Here is a 7,886-nt window from a genome sequence, read left to right as displayed (position 1 = left end):
AAAAATAGTACTTTCAGATTTTGATGCAAAAAAAGTCTAGAAGTTCAGATTCATCAGCCTGAAGATTTCTTAACAGTTTACACGTTTGTGAAAATACATAAACTATTGAATTTCAACTTTTATAAATAATTTAGTCTGAAGTATCATTTTTCCTAAGCCTACCTCTTTTTAATTACTCTACTAAGTTTAAAATTCTGAAGTCTGAGCCAGTGGGACGACTTAGTGGGTAAAGAGCCTGATGTCCTGAGCTTGGTCTCCAGGGTGTGCATGGTAGAGAGGAGACAGGACCTTGCAGGAGGGCTGTGGCATGCATGTGGGGGTGACACCTCCACACACAAAATAAATGAATGAGTAAATGAATGGATTTTAAAAGTATTTAAAATTAAAATACTAAGGTCCTTAATGATGATGTACCTTAAGACATTGCTAATATTAAAAAATAGACTCAAGTGCTCGCTTCGACAGCACATCTACTAAAATTGGAATGATACAGAGATGATTAGCACGGCCCCTGCACAAGGATGACATGTAAATTCATGAAGCACTCCATATTTTTTAATGTAACCCTTGTATGATTGTGATAGAACTTTGTCTAGATTTAAAAAATAGACTCAAGATACTTGCTGTAACATCTGGATCATAAACTACTAACTGAATAGTGAGACATCATTCATTTCAAATGTATTAACTGGCAGCAATTAAAGGTGGATATAAAAAATTAGTGAAAAACATTAAAGGGAATCTTGAGAATAAAAATGAGATTAATTTATTATAATAGTACTGACAATTCTGTTTGAACTTGAAACCAGCAGGACCACAAAACCTACAAGATCTGGCTGATAAAAATCTTCAGATCGGCTAACTCTAGTTCTTTTAATGTACAATCGCCTCTTAGTTCATGAGTCCTGTAACCTGGTTCCCTAACGTGAGGCAGCCTGTGTTGGATAATCTCAGTTGTCCACTTGACACACCTGGAAAGAAGGACTCTCAGCTGAGGCACTGACTCATCAGATTGGCTTGTGAACATGTCTATGGAGCGTGTGCTTGGTTGCTGACTGATGTAGGAGGGCCCAGCCCACTGTGGGCAGCAGCATCCTTAGGCATGTGGGCCTAGGCTGTATTAGAATGGCAGCTAACGTGAGCCTGGGAGCAGGCCAGTGAGCAGCACTCTTCCGTGGTTTCTGTTGCTGTCTCAGCTTTAGATTCCTGCCTTGGCTTCCTTGCTAGTGAACTGTAACCAGTGAGATAAAATAATCCATTTCCTCTCCAAGTTGTTTTTTATCAGACTGGTAAATCACAGCAACACAACAGGAGCTAACCAGAACACAGGCTCACATGTTAACCAGAACACAGGCTCACGTGTTAACCAGAACACAGGCTCATATACTAACTGGAATACTAACCAGAACACAGGCTTACATGTTAACCAGAACACAGGCTCACATACTAAATGAAACACAGGCTCATATAACTAACTGGAACACGGGCTCACATACTAACCAGAACACAGGATCACATAACTCACTGGAACACAGGCTCACATACTTAGATGGAGAGTGCCAACTTTACACACAGTAAGAGCCATTGCTCTCCACTGGTCATGGCGTCTGTGAGGCGAGTCCTTCTTTTTTGGCAACTGGGATGCAGTGGTCTGGATAATGTGGCAGAGCAGACTTAACTCTACCTAACTCGCTCGTGTTTTCAACTGTGTTGATTTACTGTAAGTCAGTATGAGTCATTTGGGATGATAATTTGTATTTCTAGTGTTAGAATTAGGAAGGAATCTTTTAGAGGTTTGGTCTTTTCCAATGTTAATGTCTCTTACGTGTATATAGCCACACACACAAAACGAAAGCAAACTTTAAATCAGCCAGAGGTTGGTGGCTCTCAGGAGGCAGAGACAGGCTGAGCTCTGTGAGTTTGAGGCCAGCCTGGTCTATAAAGTGAGTTCCAGGGCCATTACACAAAAAAACCCTTTCTAAAAAAGGGAGTCAGTGGTTAAGAGCACTGACTGCTCTTCCAGAGGACCCAGGTTCAATTCCCAGCACCCACATGGCAGCTCACAACTGTCTGTAACTCCAGTTGCAGGCGATCTGACACCCTCACACAGACATATATGCAGGCAAAATACCAATGCCCATACAATAAATAAAGCGCTTAAAAAACAAAAAATAAGTTTAAATCAAAATATCAAAACAGATAACCAGTTAAAAGCTACTGAAAATTTGCTTCAGTGAAAATATTTACATGTTAAGAAGTGAAGCCCAATACTGAATTTGAGCAGTAGATTTAATGCAAATAAAAATGGCTAAAAGCATTGTTAGCAGCCGTTCTGCCCACTGTGACTCTCCATATCTGCACCCACTGATGATCCTACAAATGTACTTTGAGGGCAAACCTTTGTACCTTCGTGGAAGGTAACACGTACTACATGGCTCTGGATTGAGGCAACAGCTGCATGGGGATAGGAAGACTGTACCCAAGGCCAAAGCGTGGGCCCCATGTTCCCCAGAAAAGAGTTTCGTCAGCAGGTAACCGGCTAATGCGGCTTTGAAAAGGAAGCCCAGAGGAGACAGGACGATAAACCCCCTCTGCGGTATGGATGGGCAGCACAGGACATCACAGTGCAGCGTGTCCCCCGTCACCACTTCAGATGGGCAGGTCTGAGGGAGAGATAAGTAACTTTGAAGTGTGTTCTTCTAGGCTGGGGCCACTTGTGTCTCCACCGGTTCTAGATCAGCTTGAGTCAGCGTCCCTGCTCGCCCTTAGAGTGCCCACCAAAAAGGGAGGATGAGCAGAGACACCAGGAAGTCTATGATGCAATAGTGTCTATGAGGTCACGCCCTAACTGTCCCCTTCACCTCACCCTATGTGACAGAGAACAGAAAACAGAAGTAAAGGACTACCCTTCCGATCCTGGGCATTGGCAGGGTTAGACATCACCCAACAGGCAGTGCCTGCAGAGGCCAGAAGAGGTTGTCAGCTCCACTAGGGCTGGAGTTCCAGAAGGTAGTAAGCCATTGTGTGGGTGATGGGAATCGAACCTGGGTCCCATGGAAGAGCCGTCAGTGCTGTTAACTGCAGAGCCCTCCAAACTCGAATTCACAGAGATCAGCCTGCCTCTGCCTCCTATGTTGGGATTACAGATGCGGGCCACCACGCCTAGCCTCTAGAGTGATTCTGTAATGTTTGACTTGGTATACATGCAATTGTTGTGTACAGACACACAAAATCATGCTCTGCAGATGAGTCTTGGCCTTTGGATTTCTGCTGCATGTTAGTATCTCTGCTAATCCAGGTGCCACCTGTTCTTTGTGACACTAGAGAAGGTAGTGAGCAGCATCCTCATAACCCCCCAGAGACCAGGGGAATGTCAGGCAGACCCCTCCTCTTTCTCCTCCTCCTCTTCTCCTGTTGCTTTTTCCCATAACCATTTAGAATTCTTTTTTACTTTCCAACAGAAGCCAGTCTAAAGGAAGAAGGTGATGAGGAAGAAAAAGAAAGGAAGGAAGAACAGGAAAGAGAGAGAACGGAGAGGAAGCCAGTCAGGCCCTAGGAAAACGTAACAGGCCTCAACCAGCGCGTCAAACAGCTGTCACCCTGAGTGGCACCACCACCACCTGCGCGTGTCCTCAAGGCGGTACCGTTCCCGTCCACGCTCTGCCTCTGCACCAGGAGCTGCCCACCTCGAGTCCCTGTTCCTGAACAAGTCCTCTGACCTTTCAGGGGTCACTACGAAGTCTCACGGTTTTCACAGGTGCACTCACCTCCTGAGTCTGGATTCTCAAAGAACAGCCAGCCTCCGTGACGCCAATGAGGACTTGAAAGAAGTAACAGAAGTTGCCTGGCAACTACAGAGTGCGTGCGTGCGTGCGTGCGTGCGTGCGTACGTACGTGCCTCTGTGTGTGTGTGTGTGTGTGTGTGTGTGTGTGTGCGTGCGTGTGTGTGTGTGTGTGTGTGTGTGTGTGTGTGTAGGCCAGAGGTAACATCATAACATCAGCTGTTTTTCCCACTTTTTGGAGTCAGGGTCTTGCACTGAATCTTGAACTCAGTGCTCAGCTAGCTAGCTAGCAAGACCAAGGATTGGTTCATTCATCTCCCTGTAGCCCTGGCTGTCCTGGAGCTCACTATTTGGACCAGGCTGGCCCGGAACTCACAGAGATCTGCCTGTGATAGGCGCTTATCTCTGCACCCAGCTTTTTAAATGGGTGCTGGAATCCAAACTCAAGTGTTTCCGAGGCAGCCATCTTCTCGGCTCTGTGAGTGCATATGACTGACAACCAACTGTAGCTTAAATTAGGAACATAGTGTTTTTAGTAAAATGTGGTAGTTCCATACATGTACACATTGCATAACTTAAAATTTCCAAAAGTATCTAAATTCGTTAGTACTTACTAAGCTTTGTTAACATGTAAAATGTTTTTTTTTCTTGTTTTTGATTTTCCTGTCCTGTGCTGGGAATTGAACTCAAGGCATTCGAGGTGCTAGACAAGGATTCCACCACTGAGCTAGACCTCCTGGCTAAAAGCAAGGGTATGTTTTTGTTTGCTGAAATGGAAATAATTTATTTGGATGTAATTTTATAAAATATAATGCCTAGCTTTTATAAAACATGCATAAGAAAATCCCATTTATGTTTCAAATGAGAATTCCTCAATGTTCCAGATCTTTGTTTTGTGAATTTAAAGACAACCCAGGATTTTAAAAGACCGTTTCTGAGAGAGTTACGACCGAGAGACAGCTCAGCAGTTCAGAACACTGACCGCTCATGCAGAGGACCAGACTCGATTCCCAGCACCCACAAGGCAGCTCACAGCCATCTTCCAGCTGCAGGGCATGCAGAGCTCTGACCTCCTTGAGCACCAGGCACACACGTGCTACACATCCATACATGGAGTCAAAACACTCACACACATAAATTAAATAAAGCTAAAAAAAATTAAAGATATTTTATGGTTATTATAAAAAAGCTGAAAAGCACAGAAAAAGCATAAAGAAGAAAATGATTAATAATCCTACATCCAGACAATCATTGCTTATAGTTTCTTCCACCCCCTTGACTATATAGATAGAAAAGATTTTTTGGACATTGGGTGTTGTGTTTTAAAGAAACGATTCAACTTTTTGCTTGCTTATTTCTGAGATAAGGTCTCACTATGGAATTTATTATGTAGATCAGGCTGGCCTTGAACTCACAGAAATCTGCCTGCCTCTGCCTCCCACATGCTACAATTAAAAGGTTATATGTGTCTTCTCGTTTTCAGCGTTAGGCATACAGTCCGTGGCCTCACGCTTGGTTTTGTAGGACTAAGCAAGGACCCCAGCCTACTCGTGAGATCTTACACTAAAGACCAAGACACATACGAGGGAAAGACACGGCTTCACTATGCTGTAGAAATCAAGGCCATTGTGTGTAGCTATCTATCTTCTCTTGCACTTCTGCAGGGAAGAGCACGGTGCGTGACCTGCAGCTCATGAGACTGAAAGACCGGTTTGTCTGTAAAGGGGGGCTGGGGGTGGGGCTCAGTGGCTCGGAGCCACGGAGTTAACTGTTCTTACGTTATTTATTTATTTATTTATTTATTTATTTATTTTGCTCCCGTGTGTTGTAATGTGTGGGTGTGAATCTGTGGAGGTCAAAAGTCAAGGGCAACTCAGGGGAGAGTTCTTTCTTCCCACCCTGCAGGCTCCAGGACTCAAGCTGTCTTGGCAGCAAGCGTTTTCACCCAGGGAGCCTCCGGGGCTTCATTTTACTGATGTCGCTAAGCATTCTGTCCCTGATCACACTGTCCTTTTGTCATAAGAAATTGTGGCTCTGCCTCTGTTTCCACCATCCCGGTCGGTTAAGGCAGCAATGGTTAATTTTATGTATCAGCTTGGCCAGGTTACAGTGCCCTGCTCTTTTACATTGAGGTGGATGTTTCTGGGAAGATGCCCACAGACAGTGAAGCTAAGTCTCCAGGATGGAGGGATATATCTGAAAGATGTGAATGGGGCTACCAAGGGGCTCTCGGCTTTGGAACTCACGAGTAGTGAACAATGCACCTGTCTCTCCTTTCTTCTTGGTTTTCGAGACAGGGTTTCTCTGTAACAGCTCTGGCTGCCCTGGAACTCCATTCTGTGGACCAGGCTGGCCTGGAACTCACAGAGATCCTTCTGCCTCTGTCTCCCAAGTGCTGGGGTTAAAGGTGTGCACCACCATCACCCGGCACAACTCCCATTTTTAAAGCAAGCAAAGCATGAGGTGGTAATTACAGTTAGCTTACGCAAATGTAAGTGCAGCAAAGGCATACAGCTGGTGTTACATCTTACCAAAATTATTCTTGGCACTTTTCACATTTGGTTACCACCTTTGGTCATGTAAAAAAGAGCCAAGAAGCTGGGCGGTGGTGGCGCACACCTTTAATCCCAGCACTCGGGAGGCAGAGGCAGGCGGATCTCTGTGAGTTCGAGACCAGCCTGGTCTACAAGAGCTAGTTCCAGGACAGGCTCCAAAGCTACAGAGAAACCCTGTCTCGAAAAACCAAAAAAAAAAAGAGCCAAGAATAATAGGCATTTGCATTTTCCCCAGAGATAGAACATTTTTTATGTTTTTGTTTTTAAGTTTATCTACTTATCATAATTTATGTAATATTTTTAGAAGGCCACCTTGTGGTAAGAACATCTTGTACTCTGCTTCATTTATAATTTACAGCAAGTTCACACCTTTTTTGCATAGGCTCCCACGGTACCTCTGGATGCGGACAATAGTTGAACATTTAAAGAGGCTTTGCAGCAGAATGCCTTTGCGGTAACAGGCTACCCTCCATTGTGTGGGCGAGTCTCATCCATTCAAGCCCTTGAGAGAGATGACTGACATATGACAGGAAATTAGAAGGGAAACTGGGGAAAGGAAGACTAGCAGAAAGGGAGGGGAGATTGGGGGGAGGAGGAAAAAGGGATGGCATGGGGGAGGAGCAAGTGCGTCAACAAAATGTCTCTTAACGACATCAAATACTGACGTTTTTTGTCAAGTGTGATGGCACATGCCTATTATGCTAACACTCAGAATGGGGAGGATAAAGGACGGAGAGTACAAGACCAGTCTAGACCATAAAGGAACACTCCCACCCCTCAACGAGGCATTATTTGATAGCAAATACAAGTGCTCTCCGCTTCATAAAACAAAATAGGAGCTCATGAATGTTAGTGAGCAGGGTCAGCAAGAGGGCTCATTGGACAGATTGTTTGTGGGGCAAGCCTGAGGACCTGGGTTGGATTTCCAGAATTCATATAAAGGCAGAAGTGGAGATTTGACCCCACGAAGATGTCCTCTGACCTCTACAGTTACACCATAGTGTGTATGCCCTCCCTACAACACACTGATAATGATGAAGATAAAATTTAGCAAGATGGGGCGGAGAGATGACTCAGCAGTTAAGAGCAAATATTACTCTTCCAAAGGATTTGGGTTCAGTTCCCAGAACCCACATGGCAGTTCACAACCAACCCCTAACACAAAGTCCTCTTCCAGCACACACCTGGTATACATCTAAGCATGCAGGCAAATATTCATACATAGAAAACAGTAGCAAGAAACAGTCTATAAGAAGCAAAGCATTTCATCAGCTCTGAAGAGGGTCTAAATAACACTTCAGGAAGTAAAAATGTAAACAATCCAAGTTTAAGATGGAGTTATTTTCCATTTAGACAGAAGAGAAAATCAGTGAGCTGGAAGCCAGAATGCAGCTCCGGAGCAACGAGTGTGAAAGCATCTTCCAGAAAGCAGTCTAGAAAGAGTTTAAAATGTGAAAGATGTTGAGCTTAATCTACTCAGAGCCAGGAAGGGCAAATTCGAGAGATGTCTCCAAAGAGACAATATCTGACACTTTGCCAAGGTGGTTAA

The 7,886-nt window shown here is 44.4% G+C and overlaps 1 non-coding gene across 1 annotated transcript; it reads left to right on the top strand.

Moving 5' to 3' along the window:
• The first annotated feature begins 449 nt into the window (after positions 1 to 449).
• Positions 450 to 556, top strand: LOC119822113. The gene has a single exon (XR_005286705.1). It is a non-coding gene; the product is annotated as a U6 spliceosomal RNA (small nuclear RNA).
• The last annotated feature ends 7,330 nt before the right edge of the window (positions 557 to 7,886 follow it).

This window comes from Arvicola amphibius, chromosome 8, assembly GCF_903992535.2.
Source record: "Arvicola amphibius chromosome 8, mArvAmp1.2, whole genome shotgun sequence".
Classification (NCBI taxonomy): domain Eukaryota; kingdom Metazoa; phylum Chordata; class Mammalia; order Rodentia; family Cricetidae; genus Arvicola; species Arvicola amphibius.
This window is presented reverse-complemented; position numbering and strand designations above follow the sequence as displayed.